This window comes from Choloepus didactylus, chromosome 5 (genome assembly GCF_015220235.1).
Source record: "Choloepus didactylus isolate mChoDid1 chromosome 5, mChoDid1.pri, whole genome shotgun sequence".
In the NCBI taxonomy this organism is placed as follows: Eukaryota; Metazoa; Chordata; class Mammalia; order Pilosa; family Megalonychidae; genus Choloepus; species Choloepus didactylus.
In genome coordinates, this window is record NC_051311.1 from 45,103,148 (window position 1) to 45,126,307 (window position 23,160).

Consider the following 23,160-nt stretch of genomic DNA (forward strand, 5'->3'; position numbering starts at 1 on the left):
CATAACAAACACGTTCTTAACTGTAAAACACATCCCCGTGTGTATGAACACATTCTAAGCAGGATCTTTTGAAAATGTTAATTTTTAGTTAAGGTGTGGCCAACTGTAGCAGGGTGGACCTTAATCTGGATTACGGGAAGCCTTTTAAAAAGAACTGGGATGCCACAGAAGCGAAAAAGGAGAGGACCTCTCCATGTGACGAGATAGACAAGCCACGGAACCCCAAGGTTTACTGGCAGCCAGCACCAGAAAGCTACAGATTTTGAGGATGTCTGATATCTTGATTTTGGACTTCTCACCTCAAAACTATAAGCCAATAAATGTTTGTTGTGTAAGACAACCCATTTTGGGGTATTTGTCTTAAAGCCTGACAAGCTAAGACAATGTCTAATCCTGTGAAGGAGCCTCTTCTATCACATCTCTGCCCAGTAACTACATAGCCTTTGATGAAAAATAATGAATGATTGAAAACTTCATTATTGGGGAGTCCCAGATAAAAAATTCCTCCTTATGTTTAATCAAAAGCTGCTTTATTGTGACTTCTACTCATTCTGCCTCTTGGAGAACATAAATCAGTCTTAATCAGGGAGATAAATGAACTTGTACATGACATAAAATGCATTTCAAACTTGGTTTTCTTGAATGTCTTGAATATTCTTGATTAAATGGGCCACATTATATAGAGGAACCTTCTAAGAGGTATTTACAAGTGATTTCAGTGAGTAAGAGAAACCCTTATATGAAGAGAAAGGTATTGTTGGTATCTGAGAGACGAATATATTTTTCTCCTATTTTTGTGGATTTTTTTTCCTTATCCTTCCCTTGAAATTAAAACTTGTTTTCACTGAGAATGATTTCAGCTAGGTTTCTCTCTGACTAAAGCAAACGGCATTTTTATTCCAAGCAGATTTTTGTTAGAACAAGTGAATATCTAATTGGCAAAATGCAAAGAGTAGAGTAGAGTATTTCGGTATTTTTTACTACTCCAAGAAACCATTCTCTTCTCCATTTATCTCAAGTTAGGCACCAGGAGGTAAAATACAGAGAGCCATCTGCATTGCTTAGCAAGGCACAGCTACACATCCTTTGCAAATAGCTCTGCACCTTGCAGGAAATGTACTTTCAATAACAGAGCCCAACATGAATTGGCCTCCACCTCTCTGGCAGGAAGTTATGCAGGTCACATACTAAAAAGCCTTTCTTTTTCAAATTCCAGTATTCAAATTGAGCATCGTCTCTGTTTGCACTGTGCAGAACTAAACAAATTCTCAGCTTGCCTAATGATGCATGCCCATAGTACCTGTCTCCTTTGTGGTGATGTGATAAATGAGGGCTGCATTTGGAACTTGGTTGCCAGAGGTAAGTGTGAATATGAACTGGCTCCAAAGCCTGATGCTTATTTGGACATTAAAACTTTCAGGTGATCCTACAAAATTTGCCTGGTGCTTGTTTCACTGGGCCAATAGGCCTTCTAAGTGCATTGACTTCTAAGTTTTATCCCACATTCTGAGACTATAATTGGTTAGCAAAGAGATATGAAATTGTGGACACAAGTTGACACTATGTTTGTAATAAAATATTCTGTTTGTCTTTTTTCATATCTATGTATTTTTTTGTTTTAGTTATGGGGCATTAAGAATGTTATTCATACAATCAGGTTTTGGAAGGCTTAAAATTTCAACTTCGTTATGCATTTTGAGCAGCTTTATTCTCTGAACTTCCTATAACCATATAGATTTATTTTAACTATGTTTTGATTTAATGGTTAATCAAATAAAACTTTTAATTCTTAATTTTTTAATGATTGACTTCCTGTGACATGAGAGAACATCATATAGTAATTGCTTCCTTTGTTCTAAATAGACATACTATTTTTTAAAGTGTATTTATGAAGGCATAACTTTCTTTTGTACTAGGTAAAAACACGTGAACAGTTAAGAGAAACATGATTGGGAATGAGGGTAAGAATGAAGGATTGAAACTGCATTCCACTGTGTGCCCTTGAACAATTTTCCTAGCCTTTCTGGACCTCAGATTCCTCACTCATCAGATGGGAATAAAAATACCATATTTCATCAACTCTAAGACATTACTGATTGTAACACAAGCCATTATTTTATGTATGTTTAAATACCAGTTAAACATGACAATGCTTTCTTATCCCTTAGTGCTGTTACGTTAAACTCATACAAAGATCTTTTTAGCCTCATTTAGATGGAGATTTTTAATCATATGTCACATATTTGTTCCTATGAAATTCTGTATGCACAATAACTAATCAGTATGGTATAGACAGTGCTAACCAAATTGTGCATGCACAGGCAATTACCATTATGTTCCTCCTGGCCAAGTGAGTGACTATCACCCAACATTGATTAAGATGCTCTCAAAATCAGAGGTATCAATATGTGAAAAAAAAAGTGTATTAGACTATATGAGTAAGGCATTAAGTTATCAATACAAATAATTATTGTTGTCATTGTTCCTAATATTATAAATATTATGGTTGTTAATATTATGGTTAATAATATTATAAAAATCACTAGTATCCAGAGATGAGTATTTTCCTGATTTAACAAAACATATTTTCCTAATTGCTAATCTACTTTCACACTATAGAATTAAAATGAATTTTTCTGAGTGTAGTAGAGAAAATAATTTGTCCCTTTGTCAGCATAAAGTTTTGTGGGTTTTTTGCTGAATGGATGTCATCAAAATAACCTGATATCCAGTCATTTCTTATTTATCTTTCTACACAGAGTTATCAAAGTCTTCCAGATAATGTGGACAGCATCAGTCTTTAATAGATTTTCTTCTAAATAAGTATTCTTAGCTATAATCTTTTAACAATAACTTTCTGTGTGATCAATTCATAAGTATGCCCAAGTATATAAACCATACCAACCTAGTTGCTTTCCTTTCAACTTCTATCTCCTCCTGTGACAGGGAACCTTAAAAAAAATGATAGCTCCATTTTATCAGGCTTTACAGACTTTAGGGCTTTATATAAATTCCATTGAACCTACATATTCTAACTTAATGGCCTCATCCTAGCTGAACTGCTTCTCAGTCGGTAGATGCATCTTTGGAATCATTTGGCATAGGCTTCCTCTCTATGATTCACTTTCTGTGGCTCATAATGCAAGGCATATAGTATTGCAGAATTTATTTCTCTAAGTTCAGTAGCCTTCCTGGTTCACTCAACCAAACAAGAAAAATAGGCCACATAATGTAAAATAAGTTCCTGAAGTATGATCTTTGAGAGGATCAAAAATATTTACAGCTCATACATAAACACCCTTCATCTATATAATGAACACAAATCTCATCTTAAAAATTGATCACTTTTGTGTATTAATAAAAATAAAGGTGACTCAGTAAAGCCACAAATTAAGAAAAGCCAGAGTCTGCTATTGGCAATACTATGTGCCAATGAGAATAAGATATTAAATTTACACTTTCAAAATCCACATGATTAAAATTCCTTTGCTTTTCCAAACTTTGAAGTTTAATAGTCAACTCTACAACATCTTATACTTTGGGAATGATAGAAGTTTGACTATACTAAATTTCGCACAGTTATCTCTTCGCAAATTACTTGTCTTCCTCTAAATGACCTAGTGTCACTTCAGCTTAAGGGAAGCCCAAACAAAGGGACTTGGGATGTTGGTTCAGTGTTTCATCCTGAAATGTGCTCCTCTGCTGCCCTCTATTGTTAGAATCAATAATTTTTACAAGACTACTAGACTGTTATACTGTGATTTTATTAACGGATAAAAGCAGAATACCAACTTTGGAAAGGAAAAAGCAAAACTGTAAGCTAAAAAGAAGTGTAGTAGTTTTTCATTATTATACACTACTCGGAAAAGATGCTACTTTGTGATCATTTTTAAAGCAGTGTTCCAAAAACATGATAAATCATGCCAAGTAGTGTTGGCTGCATTTGTAGTTGTAAGAGGAAATTATCTCAAGATCTCAGGCTGAAACTTTTTGTTCACTCTGTGACATGTAAATAGAATTAAAAGAAGAAGAATAGCAAAGTTCACAAACTTGAACTTCTTTCCTCCAATCTCCTCTCTCTAAATGTCTGTTATTTGCCTAGGAGAGAAAAGAAGTTCATTTATTTCCCCGTCTTTTCAGAACTGTAACGGAATTGGTGGTCAATAAACCCTCATTTATAGCCTGATCAATTTAATTTTAACTAAAGTTCATTCAAATTATGGCATTATATCATCAATCAGTCCTTAGTATTTCATTTTCTTCTTTCCTTCCATCCCTCCTTTCTTCCTTCAACAAATCATTATTGAACATATTCTATGCCCCAAGCACCTTATTAGGAGCTGGAACAAGATTGGTTCCTGCCGTCATGGAACTTAGAGTCTATTAGGAGATATAGACATTTAGCCAAAAAATTGCAGGAATAACTAACTAAAATTTCCTGGGAAAACATTACAAGCAGAATGGGTAGCATATGTAAAAGATCCTAGTGGAAGAAAATTTGGTACACTCAAAGAACTGAAAGGTCAGTGCTAAAGTAATATGGCACGTTTCTAGAGAGTAAGAAGATCAAAGCATGCTGAGTTTTCTAGGACTTGTTAAGAATTTTGGCCTTGACTGCAAAAGAAATTGGAAACCATTGAATCATTTTAGGATGAGAAATAATATAATCAGATGTGTGTTTAAAATTGATCACTATGCCATCAGTGTAAGGCAAGTGGGGACAAGACTGAATGCAGATTCTTTTGAGGGATATTGTCTAAGTCCAGTGAAATATTAAGAATGTCTGAAATAAGGATAAGGCAGTGAACAAGTATAAGGAAGAAATTTTAGAAGGTACAATTGAAAGAACTTGATGTGTAATTGGATGGGAGTATGTAAGGGAGAGGTTGTAGAGTGACTGCAAGGGAAGAATAGTTCAGAAGCAGGAGCGGAACATGAATTCATTTAGTAATTTTTTTACTATAGTTCAAAACAAAATTGTCCCTTCTTCATTCCTCTCCCCTGCTCAGAACAAGCATAAACACATACACAGACCACATCTCAACATTTCAAAGGAATTTCAGGCATGTTTCAACTATATGTCAGACTAAGCTGATATAGAAGACACAAACTTTCACTATACACATGTAGAAATATTGGATAAATTAAAATATATGTGTGGTATGTGCTGTGTATCTGTATCTGTAGCCATAGCTGTATCTGTATTTTATCTGTCTATTAATCTATAGATCTATCTGATCTTGAAAAAGAAAAGAAAAAAAAGAAAAAAGAAAGGAAACACCCTGAAGCAAAAAACAAAGAGATAAAAAAGTGTGGCATGCCAACTGTTCTGGTTTGCTAATGCTGCCAGAATGCAAAATACCAGAAATGAATTGGTTTTTATAAAGGGGATTTATTCGGTTACACAGTTACAGTCTTAAGGCCATAAAATGTCCAAGGTAAGGCATCTACAATAGGGTACCTTCACTGAAGGATGGCCAATGGTGTCTGGAAAACCTGTTAGCTTGGAAGGCATGTGGCTGGTGTCTGCTTGCTCCCAAGTTATGTTTCAAAATGGCATTCTCCAAAATGTTGCTCTTTGGGCATTTTGTCCTTTCTCAGCTCCTCTTCAAAGTGTCACTCTCAGTTGCTCTCCAAAATGTCACTCACAGCTGCTCTGCATCTGGGCCTGTGAGACTCTTTTTAAAGTACTCCAGCAATACAATAAAGACCCACTCTGAATGGGTGGGGCAACACCTCCATAAAAATAATCCAATGAAAGGTCTCGCCCACAGTAGATTGAGTCACATCTCCATGGAAACACTGAACTGATAGGTTCCGAACTAATCAACACTAATACGCCTGCCTCTACAAGACTGCATTAAAGAATACAGCTTTTTCTGGGGGACATAATATATACAAACAAACACCAACTTATTAAATGTATAATCTTTGAAAAATATAATATGTCTCAGTTTTTAATCTGTAAAGTAGGAATAATAATAGTACCTATCTCATTTGGTATATTGTGAAAATTAAATGAGTTAATATATAGTGATTAGAATGATACCCAACATAGTTAATGAGGAGGAAGAGAATTAAGTGCTTCTGATTCAGCTGATGCTAAGAAGGGTTAAGATACTTCTGTAGGTCTTATACTTGGGTGTCTAGAACACTAAAGCATATTTGGGGCAAAAGATATAGCCTTGGGAGGAGGATCTAAGATGGCGGCATAGAGAGGAGTGGAAGCTAAGTAGTTCCCCTGGAACAACTGAAAAAAAAAACAGAAACAACTAGTAAATAATCTGGAATAATTGCAGGGCGACAAACATGACCATCCACTCATCATACACCAACCTGAATTGGGAGGAATGCCCAAGATCACAGCATAAAATCTGTAAGTAAAAACTGTAGATCCAAATAGGAATCAGGAGACCCCTCCCCCAGAGCCTGAGCTACAAAGCCTCGTGGTGCCAGAGAGAAGCTCTCTCCCAGCAAGCGAATATAGCTCAGCTGAGCTCCAACTGGGGTTTTAATTAGCGAGTGTGAACTGCTCACTACGAGGTATGAATCCCCAACAAGTAGACAGAGGCTTTGGGTGATGACTGACCTTGGAGAGCCGGAGGGTTGCCTCGGACTAGCTCTGTTTCTTTTTCGACTCAATGAAGAAATCCTCAGCCATTTTCAGTTCCTAGTTCTGTGACCCAGACAAGGGTATAGCACAGGCAGAGAGAAACCATTGAAATGCTAATGACCTCCCCCTAGGACATCTATCTTCTCTAAGAGGAAAGGGGTGGGGCCCAGCTCTACTACCTGCCTTTCATTCAGAACTTGGGGAAAAAGAGCCACACCTCCTTACACCAGTCAAAAATTATAAGCTAACAGGTGCCGCCTGCTGGGCAGAAAAGCCCAGTGACTGGAGGCATCAGAGGGTGTACCAATTTTCTAAGACACACCCTCAGGGAAACCGGATACTGAATATTTCTTCCTTCTGGGACCTTAGCCCACTCTGGTCTGGGGAGGCCTGATTGGGGTAACCAAGAAAACCATGCCTAGACAACAGAAAACTACAACCTACACCAAGAAAAATGAGGTTATGGCCTGGTCAGGGGAACAAACTTGCACTTCAACTGTGATGCAGGAATTGAAACAACTAATAATAAGTGAATTCAAAAAGTTTAGGGAAGATATGGAGAAAGAGATGAACCGTATAATGAAAACACAGGACGTACATAAGGTAGAAATTGAAAGTTCAAAAATCCAACTGGCGGAATCTATAGAAATGAAAGGCACAACACAAGAGATGAAAGACACACTGGAAACATACAACAGCAGAACTCAAGAGGCAGAAGAAAACACTCAGGAACTGGAGGACAAGGCACCTGAAAGCCTACACACAAAGAAACAGATGGAGAAAAGAATGGAAAAATATGAGCAATGTCTCTGGGAACTTAAAGAAAAAATGAAAAGCAAGAATTTACATGTCATTGGTGTCCCAGAAGGAGAAGAGAAGAGAAAAGGGGCAGAAGCAATAATGGAGGAAATAATAAATGAGAATTTCCCATCTCTTATGAAAGACATAAAATTACGGATCCAAGAAACAAAGCATACCCCAAACAGAATAGATCTGAATAGGTCTACACCAAGACACTTAATAATCAGATTATCAAACATCAAAGATAAAGAGAATCCTGAAAGCAGTAAGAGGGAAACAATCTATCACATACAAAGGAAGCTTGATAAGACTGTGTGTGGATTTCTCAATAGAAACCATGAAAACAAGAAGGAAGTGGGGTGACATATTTAAGATACTGAAAGAGAAAAACCACCAACCAAGAATCCTATATCCAGCAAAACTATCCTTCAGATATGAGGAAAAACTTAAAATATTCTCTGACAAACAGACAATGACTGAGTTTGTGAACAAGAAACCTGCTCTACAGGAAGCACTAAAGGAAGCACTGCAAACAGAAAGGAAAAGACAGGAGTGAGAGGTTTGGAAAACAATTTTGGGAGATAGTAGCACAGCAATGTAAGTACACTGAACAAAGATGACTGTGAATGTGGTTGAAAGAGGAAGGCTGGGATCATGTGGGACACCAGAACTAAAGACGAACAATAAAGACTGGGACTGTGTAACTCAGGGAAACCGAGGGTGCTCAACGGTTGTAATAAAAGGTACAAATATGTTTTTACATGATGTAGAACAAATGAATGTCAACACTGCAAGGTGTTAAAAATAGGGTGGGATTGGGGGGAAAATACAATCAATGCAAACTAGAGGCTAGAATTAACAGAAACATTGTATTATGCTTCCTTTAATGTAACAAAAGCAATATACCAAAGCTAAATGCATATGGGGGGGTGGGGAATAGGGGAAGGGTATGGGACTCCTGGCATTGGTAATGTTGTCTGACTCTTTATTCTACTTTAGGTTAATGCTATCTTTCCTTTTGCCACCTTCTAGCTATCAAGTTTTTTGTTTGTTTTTCTCTCTTTCTCTTGCCTTTTTCTTTTGCTTCTCTGCCTTCTTTGACTCTTCCTCCATGTTTGTGGAAGAAATGTCCTTATATAGAGAGTGGGGATGGTGCTCAATACATAAATATCTGACTATACGGGGAACCAACGATTGTTTACTTAGGATGGAATGTATAGTGTTTGAACAAAACCATCTTAAAAAAAATGGGTTGATGAAGAAAACTTGAGGGCATTATATTGAGTGAAATAAGACAGACACATGAAGGCAAATATTGCAGGGTCTCACTGATATGAACTAATAATATGCAAACTCGTAGACATGAAATATAAGTTACCAGGATATAGAATGAGGCTAAAGAATGGGGAGCAGTTGCTTATTATGAGCAGAACGTTCAACTAGGGTGAACTTAAATATTTGGAAACGGACAGGGGTGATGGTAGCATGTAATGAGAATAACTAACAGGGCTAAATGGTGTGTGAAGGTGGTGGAAAGGGTAAGCTCAGAGTCATGCACATCACCAGAAGGAAAGTTGGAGGTTAAAAGGTGGGAATGTAAAAAACAGCGAATCTTGTGGTGGACAATGTCCATGATTAACTATACAAATATTAGAAATCTCTCTCATGAACTAGAATAAATGTATGTGTTCTATAACTAGAGGTTAATAATAGAGAGGCATATAGGGAAAAAATAGATACCTATTGCAAACTATATACTACAGTTAGTAGTATTTTAACATTCTTTCTTAAACAGTAACAAATGTACTATACCAAAACTATGAATAAATAATGGAGGGGGGGGCATGGTTAGGGGTATGGGAGGATGTAAGTTTCCTTTTTTGTGTCTTTGTTTCTTTTCTGGAGTAGTGAAAATGTTCTAAAAATTGAAAAAAAAATAATTGTGTTGATGGATGCACAGCTTTATGGTGTTGCCATGGGTAATTGATTGTACACTTTGGATCTTTGGATAGTTGTATGGTATCTGAACAATTGCAATAAAAATAAATAAAAAGAATTAAATAAAAAAAATTAAAAAAAAAAAGATATAGCTGTGGGAAAGATAGAAATGAGACCATCAGTAGTGCTACTTCCATTTAACTTAGCCAGGAAACCCATAAGGAAGCTTACTTATATTTTGTTTAGAGTATTTAATGAGAAGGCAATAAAAAGTCAGCTGTAATAAACTAATTTGAGATGTCTGACACACATTGATGTAAAACCTGTAACTGATAAAGTAAAACTAAATTAGAAACATTGAAATCCAAAGGGTGCTGGCATAAACAAACACAAAACTTCTATTTTTAGATCATCAAAAAATTTAAACCACACAAGGAAATAAATACTGACATGGAAGAATCAGTATATACAATGAATAAGTGAAACCCTAAAAACTTCAGATGATTTACAATCTGAAAATGGCTATAAAATAAGCTTAAAGTGATTAAAGAAATAAAAGAAAGAATAGACAGCATGATGGCATAAAACAGTATGAAAAAAAGATCAGGCAGATTTGAAAATGAGTGAAAAAATAAATTTGGAAAATAAAATGTAAAATATCAAAATAAAGAGGAAAATTCTCAATGTGGTTAAATAGCAGACAAAATAAAATTGAAGAAAGAATTGCTGACCAACCCTAACAGAAAATGAAGGGTTTATGTTTTGTAGACATTTAGCCAGAAAAGATCTAAAATCAGGAATAGCTGAATTTTAGAGCAAGAAGTTCCAAAGAAATGTTCTACAAATAGTGCATTTTACAAGGGGAGAGCATGTCACTGAAAATCAATTACCCATTCTATTGTCAAAAAATCCTGACCATGCACAGAGCTTACAATCCATTGTTTTAGGATTTAATATTTTAGTCTTAAATTAAGTGGAAATAACTTCCACTTCCTCCTATATAGAAATCTGCAGAGTTCTCCTCAAGTCTTTGACTGCATTCAATTCTGAGCATTTGTAAGTTGAACCTCTGCGGCCAGGCAAAGTTGACAGCCAAAAATCTATAAGCTAAACAAATCCCAGAGTTCAAATAGGGTTGAAAGATTGGAGTTTTTACCAGCCAAAAAGGAGAGACCCTGTTGAATTCGCAGGGCATTTAGTAGAACAATGACTTACCCCCAGGACTAAACCAGCCCTAAAGAAAAGACTATGTTAGACCCATCCTTACAAACTTGAAAACAAAATTCAAAGGATAAAGGTGATCCTCAAGTAATTTAATTGCCTTCCAAAACAATTTGACCTCTTTAAAACAAGATAACAAAATCCAACACTCAACAACATAACAAACCTAATGTCTAGGACCCAATCAAAAATTACTAGAAATACAAAGAAGCAGAAAAACATGACACATAACCAGGGAAAAGAATCAGTCAATAAAGAGTTCCTGAAATGATAGGGATGATGGAATTAACACAAAAGAACTCTAAAGCAGCTACTATAATTGTGCTCAAATATTTAAAGGAAAATGGGAGATATTTTAAAAATAGTAAGTGGAACATCTAGCATTAAAAAAAATAATATCTGAAATGAAAAATTCACTGGAGTGACATATCAGAAGATTAGACCTACAAGAAAAAAAATCAGTGACTAAAAACTATCCAAACTGGTGGCTGGGGCTTCGCTAGCCTTACTATATGCCATTTTCAATTTTCAGAGTCTGTTGATTGTAATCTTGCTGCTTATGTGTACTTGTGCTTATATTCAATCCTTGGCACCTAGCATCCAGGACAGAAATAAAATAGGACTGTTGGGCGTATTTTGGAAGTATGCCAGAATTGGTGAATGAAAGAGTCCTTATGTTGCAGTATGCTGTATAGTGATTGCTTTCAGTATCCCAGTCATACAATAGCTTGGAACAATGCCAGAATTTAATTGCCAACAGATTTCAAAATGAAAAAGGACTTATATGCAGCAAATAATGGAAAGAGTAGCTAACCTTTTATCCCTGAACATTGAATGAGATAAATTTCCAGCTACTGTTCTCTATTTATATGTTAATGGACCATTGTTGTATGTAAATAATTAAGATGTAACAACAACAACAAAAAGCTATCTAAACTGAAGCACAAAGAGAAAAAATACTGACAAAAAGTGAATAGAGCCTCAATGACCTGTGAGACAGTATCAGTCTAACGTATGTTTATTTGAAGTTCCAGAAAGAGGGAAGAAAGAAAGGGACAGAATAAATACTAGCCAAAAAGGAGAGATCCTATTTAATTCACAGGGCATTTAGTAGAGACCTCAGAAGAGTAATGACTTACTCCTAGGACTAAACCAGTCCTAACAAAAAGGCTGTGGTAGACACATACTTACAAAGCTTGAAAACAAACTTCAGAGGAAAAAGCTGATCCTCAAGTAATTTAATTGGCTGAAAATATGCTGAATTTGATGCAAACTCACAGACCCACAAAGTTCAGTGAACCGCTACTAGGAAAAACGCACAAAAACACTATCAAAAACAGTCACATCTTAATTAAACTGTCGTATACTGATGATAAAGAAAATCTTTCTTAAAACAACCAGAAAAAAGAAATATGAGAACAAAGACTGACCACAGACTTAACTTTCAGAAACAAAGGAAACCAAAAGACAGTGGTGACATATCTTTAAAGCACTAAATAAGTCAGACACAAAAGGAGAGACATTGTATGTTACCACTAATGTGAACTCCCTGAACAAGGTAAAATCAGTGTCTTATAATGTAGAATATAGGGCACCTAGAAATAGACATGTTGCCGACAGGGCGGTGAAGGAGTGAAACACCGATACAAAATATAAAGTTCTGGTAGCAGGGGACTCAGAGCCTTGTAGGCAAAGAGCCCCTCCACTTGCTCCACAGCATATTTATTAGCTTCACTTACTAACAGGCCGGAGAAAGCAAGATAGGGAAGTTAGCAAAACGGGGAAGTCAAGGACAGACCATCTAAGACTTGCATGCTTCTTGTATCAACAATGTGGGTGCTGCCCTGGACAGTGTTCCGTTCGGGCAAGACTTGATGTTCCGCACCCCCGAGCACGTCAAGGACGCACTCCCAGCTCAGGCTATTTTCCCACATATCCCCCTTTTTGTTTTTGTATAGAGAAAAAAATTGAGCGAGCTGTTTCCTTTTGCATTGCCAATATTTACATTTTGTCGCATATTAGAAGGAACAATCTAGGTACAGGACAATAGTAAAACATTGTCGTCATGGTCCCAAGACACATATCTTTATAAGGTGTGCCTGCACAGCGTTCCATGCAGGCCTGTGGCTTAGCTTTCCAAGCCACCACACCAGATATGGCTTAAGCATCATGTAAGACTCAGTTTCCCACATGTCCATATCCCTCTTTGTTTCTTTAATGCTGACAAGATGGACCAAGCAGTTTCTTTTTGCTTTAGATCTGAAAGGGTTTTTCTTGTACATCTGAGGACTAGACAAAGACATATGAGAATTAGTAAAATAACAAATACACTACCTAGCAAATGTGGGAAAACGGCCCGAGCCTGTTGGCACAAATTTTTAATTTGTCCCTATGTGGGAGGAAAAGCCTCAGTGGTGGCCGGCGTTGGTTCCATGCAAGTCGTTTTCAGTGAGAGGCCCTCCATCTGCATCACTGGAGGTTTTATGTTTCACATGACTTTCTCTTTTTCTTGTTTATGGTATGGTTTCAAAGTGTCATGTGGGTACCTAAATAGGAGTTTGATCTTCACCTGAAGAGACACAAGCAAAACCTTGCCCCCATGTTAACAATTTTTTTATTGTCCACTGCTTTATCACAGGGTCCTTCCTCCACACAGGAGGACTTTTAGTAAAAATATATTTGGACATAGTAGAAGGGCTGAAAAAATGTTTTTCTGCAGGAGTGCAATGAAGTTTTTTATAAAAATTTAAATAATTCAAGGTAAACAAAACATGGGAGAGATGGACTGCAGGAGTGATTTTATCCATACTCTCATCTCCCCCTTTTTGTTTTTGTAAATATTTTGGTAATGTTTTGCTACAAAACGTAGAGTTAATGAGGTTTGGAATAGCATTTAAGTGCATCTTATTTAGATTATTGGAAATGGCATTTTACAAAATGAATTTTATTTTTAAATTAAGATTTTAATAATTTTACTGTAGTGACATAATAAATTACTGGTAATTTATAAAATATTTATTGAACTGTAGTTGATTACATCAGTAGGTTGAAGAAATTCAGTGTTTCAATAGTACCCTAATTTAACTCTCTATTTTGCAAAGCATTGTTTTGTTATTAGAATAACAGAAAGAATGTGAAATAGTTGAGGAAATTTATTTTTATTGCTCACTATGTGGTTATACAAAGAATAAAGAAGCAGATCTTTTATATTTCACCAATTTTATACTTTGTTCACTGCATTACAAACTTTTTGATGTATTCATGATTATAAATTATATATTAAAGTCCTTAAATGAACACTCTCAAATATAACTGGGCACTTTGATATCAATTACAGTTTAAATTTATAAGATTAAATTTATAATTTCACCAAGTAGGAAAAATATGAGCACAATACATTAATAAGAATTTTTGGAGATGAGGATATTGCAAGTGAATTAAATTTAATTTAGATAAATGGACTTAGTTCAGTAAAATTACTTACAAGAAGGAAAGTAAGTTAAGTGTTTTGAAGGGCAAAGAAGCTATTAATAATAGCATGAATTATATTCCTCTATATTTTTTTAAGTACTGCTATCATTGGAGCATGATAGACATTATATATATATATACACATACATATATATATAAATTATAGAAGTAATAAATTTTAAGTGCTTGATTTAACTCTTTATAATTTAAAAGATAACTAAGTAAAGTGGTTATATTTTTCCAGGCTTTATTCCCACAGTATACTTATGGGACTATATTTGTACAATTTTTAAAAATAGTTTCCACTTTACTTACATAATTACTTTAATGATTTAATATGTCTTGGCATATATTTTATTTATTTATTTTTTTTTTAATCATCATTTTATTGAGATATATTCACATACCACGCAGTCATACAAAACAAATTGTACTTTCGATTGTTTACAGTACCATTACATAGTTGTACATTCATCACCTAAATCAATCCCTGACACCTTCATTAGCACACACACAAAAATAACAAGAATAATAATTAGAGTGAAAAAGAGCAATTGAAGTAAAAAAGAACACTGGGTACCTTTGTCTGTTTGTTTCCTTCCCCTACTTTTCTACACATCCATCCATAAACTAGACAAAGTGGAGTTTGGTCCTTATGGCTTTCCCAATCCCATTGTCACCCCTCATAAGCTACATTTTTATACAACTGTCTTCGAGATTCATGGGTTCTGGGTTGTAGTTTGATAGTTTCAGGTATCCACCACCAGCTACCCCAATTCTTTAGAACCTAAAAAGGGTTGTCTAAAGTGTGCATAAGAGTGCCCACCAGAGTGACCTCTCGGCTCCTTTTGGAATCTCTCTGCCACTGAAGCTTATTTCATTTCCTTTCACATCCCCCTTTTGGTCAAGAAGATGGTCTCCGTCCCACGATGCCGGGTCTACATTCCTCCCCGGGAGTCATATTCCACGTTGCCAGGGAGATTCACTCCCCTGGGTGTCTGATCCCATGTAGGGGGGAGGGCAGTGATTTCACCTTTCAAGTTGGCTTAGCCAGAGAGAGAGCCACATCTGAGCAACAAAGAGGCATTCAGGAGGAGACTCTTAGGCACAAATATAGGGAGGCCTAGCCTCTCCTTTGCAGCAACCATCTTCCCAAGGGTAAAACTTATGGTAGAGGGCTCAACCCATCAAACCACCAGTCCCCTATGTCTGTGGTCATGTTAGCAACCATGGAGGTGGGGTAGGCCAATACCCCTGCATTCTCCACAGGCTCCTCAAGGGGGCACTACATCTTTTTTTTTTTCCTTGTTTTTCTTTTTTTTTTTTTTTAACTTTCCCTTCTTTTTCAAATCAACTGTATGAAAAAAAAAGTTAAAAAGAAAACAAACATACAATAAAAGAACATTTCAAAGAGACCATAACAAGGGAGTAAGAAAAAGACAACTAACCTAAGATAACTGCTTAACTTCCAACATGTTCCTACTTTACCCCAAGAAAGTTACATAATATAGCAACATTTCTGTGAACTTGTTCCTACTATATCCATCAGAAATTAACAGACCATAGTCATTTCTGGGCATCCCCAGAACGTTAAATAGCTTATCTGTTCTTCTTGGATTATTGTTCCCCCTTCCTTAATTGCTCTCTATTGCTAGTTCCCCTACATTCTACATTATAAACCATTTGTTTTACATTCTTCAAAGTTCACATTAGTGGTAGCATATAATATTTCTCTTTTTGTGCCTGGCTTATTTCGCTCAGCATTATGTCTTCAAGGTTCATCCATGTTGTCATATCTTTCACGAGATCGTTCCTTCTTACTGCCGCGTAGTATTCCATCGTGTGTATATACCACATTTTATTTATCCACTCATCTGTTGAAGGACATTTGGGTTGTTTCCATCTCTTGGCAATTGTAAATAATGCTGCTATGAACATTGGCGTGCAGATATCTGTTCGTGTCACTGCTTTCCGATCTTCCGGGTATATACCAAGAAGTGCAATCGCTGGATCGAATGGTAGCTCTATACCTAGTTTTCTAAGGAACTGCCAGACTGACTTCCAGAGTGGCTGAACCATTATACAGTCCCACCAACAATGAATAAGAGTTCCAATTTCTCCACATCCCCTCCAGCATTTGTAGTTTCCTGTTTGTTTAATGGCAGCCATTCTAACCGGTGTTAGATGGTATCTCATTGTGGTCTTAATTTGCATCTCTCTAATAGCTAGTGAAGCTGAACATTTTTTTCATGTGTTTCTTGGCCATTTGTATTTCCTCTTCAGAGAACTGTCTTTTCATATCTTTTGCCCATTTTATAATTGGGCTGTCTGTACTATTGTCATTGAGTTGTAGGATTTCTTTGTATATGCAAGATATCAGTCTTTTGTCAGATACATGGTTTCCAAAAATTTTTTCCCATTGAGTTGGCTGCCTCTTTACCTTTTTGAGAAATTCCTTTGAGGTGCAGAAACTTCTAAGCTTGAGGAGTTCCCATTTATCTATTTTCTCTTTTGTTGCTTGTGCTTTGGGTGTAAAGTCTAGGAAGTGGCCGCCTAATACAAGGTCTTGAAGATGTTTTCCTACATTATCTTCTAGGAGTTTTATGGTACTTTCTTTTATATTGAGATCTTTGGTCCATTTTGAGTTAATTTTTGTGTAGGGGGTGAGGTAGGGGTCCTCTTTCATTCTTTTGGATATGGATATCCAACTCTCCCAGCCCCATTTGTTGAAAAGACCATTATGGCTCAGTTCAGTGACTTTGGGGGCCTTATCAAAGATCAGTCGGCCATAGATCTGAGGGTCTCTCTCCGAATTCTCAATTCGATTCCATTGATCTATATGTCTATCTTTGTGCCAGTACCATGCTGTTTTGGCAACTGTGGCTTTATAATAAGCTTCAAAGTCAGGGAGTGTAAGTCCTCCCACTTCGTTTTTCTTTTTTAGAGTGTCTTTAGCAATTCGAGGCATCTTCCCTTTCCAGATAAATTTGATAACTAGCTTTTCCAAGTCTGAAAAGTAGGTTGTTGGAATTTTGATTGGGATTGCATTGAATCTGTAGATGAGTTTGGGTAGAATTGACATCTTAATGACATTTAGCCTTCCTATCCATGAACATGGAATATTTTTCCATCTTTTAAGGTCCCCTTCTATTTCTTTTAGTAGAGTTATGTAGTTTTCTTTGTATAGGTCTTTTACATCTTTGGTTAAGTTTATTCCTAGGTACTTGATTTTTTTAGTTGCTATTGAAAATGGTATCTTTTTCTTGAGTGTCTCTTCAGTTTGTTCATTTCTAGCATATAGAAACATTACTGATTTATGTGCATTAATCTTGTATCCCGCTACTTTGCTAAATTTGTTTATTAGCTCTAGTAGCTGTATCGTCGATTTCTCAGGGTTTTCTAGATATAAGATCATATCATCTGCAAACAATGACAGTTTTACTTCTTCTTTTCCAATTTGGATGCCTTTTATTTCTTTGTCTTGCCGGATTGCCCTGGCTAGCACTTCCAGCACAATGTTGAATAACAGTGGTGACAGCGGGCATCCTTGTCTTGTTCCTGATCTTAGAGGGAAGGCTTTCAGTCTCTCCCCATTGAATACTATGCTGGCTGTGGGTTTTTCATATATGCTCTTCATCATGTTGAGGAAGTTTCCTTCAATTCCTACCTTTTGAAGTGTTTTTATCAAAAACGGATGTTGGATTTTGTCAAATGCTTTTTCAGCATCTATTGAGATGATCAATTGATTTTTCCCTTTCGAGTTTTTAATGTGTTGTAATACATTGATTGTTTTTCTTATGTTGAACCATCCTTGCATGCCTGGAATGAACCCCACTTGGTCATGGTGTATGATTTTTTTAATGTGTCTTTGGATTCAATTTGCAAGTATTTTGTTGAGGATTTTTGCATCTATATTCATTAGGGAGATTGGCCGGTAGTTTTCCTTTTTTGTAGCATCTTTGCCTGGTTTTGGTATTAGATTGATGTTAGCTTCATAAAATGAGTTAGGTAGTGTTCCATTTTCTTCAATGTTTTGAAAGAGTTTGAGTAAGATTGGTGTCAGTTCTTTCTGGAAAGTTTGGTAGAATTCCCCTGTGAAGCCATCTGGCCCTGGGCATTTATTTGTGGGAAGATTTTTGATGACTGATTGGATCTCTTTGCTTGTGATGGGTTGGTTGACGTCTTCTATTTCTTCTCTGGTCAGTCTAGGTTGTTCATATGTTTCCAGGAAATTGTCCATTTCTTCTACATTATCCAGTTTGTTGCCATACAGTTGTTCATAATATCCTCTTATAATTGTTTTAATTTCTTCAGGATCTGCAGTTATGTCACCTTTTTCATTCATTATTTTGTTTATATGGGTCTTCTCTCTTTTTGATTTTGTCAGTCTAGCTAGGGGCTTGTCAATCTTGTTGATCTTCTCAAAGAACCAACTTTTGGTGATATTTATCCTCTCTATTGTTTTTTTGTTCTCTATGTCATTTATTTCTGCTTTAATCCTTGTTATTTCTTTTCTTCTACTTGGTTTAGGATTGGTTTGCTGTTCGTTTTCTAGCTTCTTCAGTTGATCCATTAGTTCTTTGATTTTGGCTCTTTCTTCCTTTTTAATATATGCGTTTAGTGCTATAAATTTCCCCCTTAGCACTGCTTTTGCTGCATCCCATAGGTTTTGGTATGTTGTGTTCTCATTTTCATTCGTCTCTATATATTTAGCAATTTCTCTTGCTATTTCTTCTTTAACCCACTGATTGTTTAGGAGTGTGTTGTTTAACCTCCAGGTATTTGTGAATTTTCTAAGTCTCTGATGGTTATTGACTTCTAATTGTATTCCATTGTGGTCAGAGAATGTGCTTTGAATAATTTCAATCTTTTTAAATTTATTGAGGCTTGTTTTATGTCCCAGCATATGATCTATTCTGGAGAAAGTTCCATGAGCACTAGAAAAGTATGTGTATCCTGGTGATTTAGGATGTAATGTCCTGTATATGTCTGTTAAATCTAATTCATTTATCAGATTGTTTAGGTTTTCAATTTCCTTATTGGTCTTCTGTCTGGTTGATCTATCTATAGGAGAGAGTGATGTGTTGAAGTCTCCCACAATTATTGTGGAAACATCAATTGCTTCCTTTAGTTTTTCCAGTGTTTCTCTCATGTATTTTGTGGCACCTTGATTGGGTGCCTAGACATTTACGATTGTTATTTCTTCTTGCTGAATTGCCCCTTTTATTAGTATGTAGTGGCCTTCTTTGTCTCTCAAAACATCCCTGCATTTGAAGTCTATTTTATCTGAGATTAATATTGCTACACCTGCTTTCTTTTGGCTGTAGCTTGCATGAAATATTTTTTTCCATCCTTTCACTTTCAGTTTCTTTGTGTCCCTGTGTCTAAGATGAGTCTCTTGTATGCAACATATTGATGGTTCATTTTTTTTGATCCATTCTGCGAATCTATATCTTTTAATTGGGGAGTTTAATCCATTTACATTCAACGTTAAAACCGTGAAGGCATTTCTTGAATCGGCCATCTTATCCTTTGGTTTATGTTTGCCATATTTTTCCCTCTCTCTATTAATATCCTTTATTGTACCCATACCAAATCTCTTTAGTACTGAACCTTTCTCCAAGTCTCTTTGTCCTGTCTTTGTTTCTCTGTTTGTAGGGCTCCCTTCAGTATCTCCAGTAGGGCAGGTCTCTTGTTAGCAAATTCTCTCAGCATTTGTTTGTCTGTGAAAAATTTAAGCTCTCCCTCAAATTTGAAGGAGAGCTTTGCTGGATAAAGTATTCTTGGCTGGAAATTTTTCTCACTCAGAATTTTAAATATATCGTGCCACTGCCTTCTTGCCTCCATGGTGGCTGCTGAGTAGTCACTACTTAGTCTTATGCTGTTTCCTTTGTATGTGGTGAATTGCGTTTCTCTTGCTGCTTTCAGAACTTGCTCCTTCTCTTCTGTGTTTGACAGTGTGATCAGTATATGTCTCAGAGTGGGTTTATTTGGATTTATTCTATTTAGAGTTCGCTGAGCATTTATGATTTGTGTATTTATGTTGTTTTGAAGATTTGGGAAGTTTTCCCCAACAATTTCTTTGAATACTCTTCGTAGACCTTTACCCTTTTCTTCCCCTTCTGGGACACTAATGAGTCTTATATTTGGACGTTTCATATTATCTATCATATCCCTGAGGTCCATTTCGATTTTTTCAATTTTTTTCCCCATTCTTTCTTTTATGCTTTCATTTTCCATTCTGTCATCTTCCAGGTCACTGATTCGTTGTTCAACTTCCTCTAGTCTTGTACTATGAGTGTCCAGAATCTTTTTAATTTGGTCAACAGTTTCTTTAATTTCCATAAGATCATCCATTTTTTTATTTAGTCTTGCAATGTCTTCTTTATGCTCTTCTAGAGTCTTCTTGATTTCCTTCATATCCCGTACTATGGTCTCATTGTTCATCTTTAGTTCTTTGAGTAGCTCCTCTAGGTGCTGTGTCTCTTCTAGTCTTTTGATTTGGGTGCTTGGGCTTGGGTTATCCATATCATCTGGTTTTTTCATATGCTTTATAATTTTCTGTTGTTTTTGGCCTCGTGGCATTTGCTGAACTTGATAGGGTTCTTTTAGGGTTTGTAGACCTATTGAAGTCCTTATCTCTAATTTATCAGATCTACAGCTTCGTGGAGTACACTTTCTCTAACTAACCAGCAGGTGGCGTCCACGAGCCACCTGTTCTCCACAAGCCAGTTCTCCCCTGCTTAGCCTTTTTGGTGAGTGGGGGAGTGAGTCTTGTGGGGCCCAATTGGTGTACCAAGCTTGCGTGTGTAGTTGGTGTTGCCTGCCCTGTATGTGGGGCGTGTTTCTGGGCAGTCGGGGAGGGGGGGTGGCCCTAACAATCAAATCTCCCTGATGATCCTAGAGTTTTAAAGCTGCTGCAATAGTCTAATCCTTCAGTTCAGTCCTGCCACAGTTTGTCTCTGCCACTGACCCACAAGTCTTTGGTATTGGCGTATGGCTCCTGAGACTTGCAAGTGGGCCCCTCTTCCAGGCTGTGCACCCCGGGTCCTCTGTTGAGGGATGACTGTGCTATGTCACAGGTGAGTGCCATCCCCCCAGGGCAGTTCTGGGCTGCTGGGCTGTGTAGGGAGGCTCCCAGTCTGCTCAAATGATGGCTGAATGGGGCTTTGTTAATTCACACTGCTCCACCTTCCCAGCTCTGGGACAATCAGCTGAGGTTGCAGGGAAGGCTAATGTCCATGCCCAGTTTTGTGGTGTGTGCCTGTTATTTGAAGCACTTCCGTCACACTGGGTTGTCTGGGGCAGCTCTGGGCTATGGGGCTGGCGATGGGCAGGAGTGTTTCCTGTCCACCAGGATGGTGGCTGTGAGCGGACACCCCCCTTTTCTTGGGAAGTTGTGGTGTTTAGTGAATTTTCTCGGCCACTGGATTATTGCCTTTTGTCTCAGAGCTCTCTTAGTTCTGCTCTTGACTTGACGTGCCCAAATTGCAATTCTTTGAAGCTTTCTGTATTGGGCTTAGATTTCGCTGATCTCAGCAGTTCGACATTTTCATGAGTGTTGTATGAAGTATGCCCAAAGACAGATTGCTCTGTGGTGTCCAGTCCACGCAGTTCCTGGCTTTTTACCTACTTTCCTGGAGGAGTAACTAAAACTTACAGCTCACCAGTCTGCCATCTTGCCACGTCATCCTCCTTGTGGATTCTCTTCAGAGCCATTGTGGGAGGCGGGTGGCGGCGGCCCCCCGGGCGGGGACAGGGGTGGGGGAGGGACGGGGAAGGGGCGAGGTGGCGCGAGGCCGCCTTGGCGATCGCGGATCGGCCGGAGAAGACGAGTTCGGGAGCGCGGACCCAGCAGGACCGGCTGAGGGCCGGGGCCCACTCGGCTCCTGGGCCTGCCGCAGCGGTCACCGCATCACCCCGCTGCAGCCCCTTTATGCGTTGCCTTTCCAGCCGCCGCCACCGTCGCCGTAGCTGCCTCTTCCTACCAGGTTCACCACCGCCCCCTCAGCCACCGTGGATCCCTCCGCCGGAGAGCAAGCTCAAGCCTCAGGCTCGGCCAATGCCTCCGGGTCGGACAGCCCGAGGGACTGCCTGCCTTGCTGCCTGCTGCAGGTGGACGGAGGGACACGCGGGAGGGCGGGCGGCGCCGCCGGGGTCTTGGCATACATTTTAAAATATATTTTAAGTGTTTATTATGTGCAGATATAATTAAATATAATATGTTCTCAGTGAAATCTATTTATAAATATTTAAAAGTAGTAGAATTCAGAGAGATATTTTTGTTAAGAGTAGGACAAGCAGATTCATAATATAATACTATTATATTATATTATAAAAATCTATTTTATAAATCTTATTTAATGACAAGCAAGTTATGAGTGAGACAATATTCCCTTTATATATGTATATTTTTTATGAGACAATAAATAAGTTAAATAAAATGGCCATTTGAATTGGGCTCTGGGAACATTTTTATAGCCTTTTACTAAGAAATAATACCTTAATAATTTAAGGAAACTTTTAATAAAAGCACATTTTAAAAAAATATTTCATATTAAAAGTTACTAATGATTTTGGAAATTGTTTTTAAGCAAACATTTTATAACATACAATTATGATGATGAGAAGTAGAATAGAAGAAGCAGGAAGAGAGTGGCTAGGTTGATAGTAAAACAGCAGGAGTACATTTTGTGAATTATTAGGCACATACATACAACGTTGAATATTAATTACTGCTTTAGGTGGCGGTTAGAATATTTAATGCTATTTTGTTTTACAAAACCACTTTTTTTCTTTAAGTTGTGAGATTTCATTTTTAAGTAGTGTTGTTATTAGTTTTTAGTATTTTTTAACTTTGACCACAGAAATAATTTTTTCCACAAACTTTTTACAGCTTTTTGTATTTATTTTTTAACTTTGACTACAGAAATAAATTTTTCACTTTATAAACTTTTTGCAGCTTTTGTATTCATTCCAGCTTTATCCTACATTCTTAAACAATTAGTTATTTAGAGCAAAGCTACTTTCTCTTTCCCTCTAATTAGAAAAACATTCTTTATACTTTTTATACAACATGCTATTACCATTAAAACCAAACTTGCTAGAATAATGCC

General features: G+C 37.1%; 1 pseudogene; it reads left to right on the forward strand.

Moving 5' to 3' along the window:
- The first annotated feature begins 1,283 nt into the window (after nt 1-1,283).
- Nucleotides 1,284-11,300, forward strand: LOC119535251 (annotated as a pseudogene).
- The last annotated feature ends 11,860 nt before the right edge of the window (nt 11,301-23,160 follow it).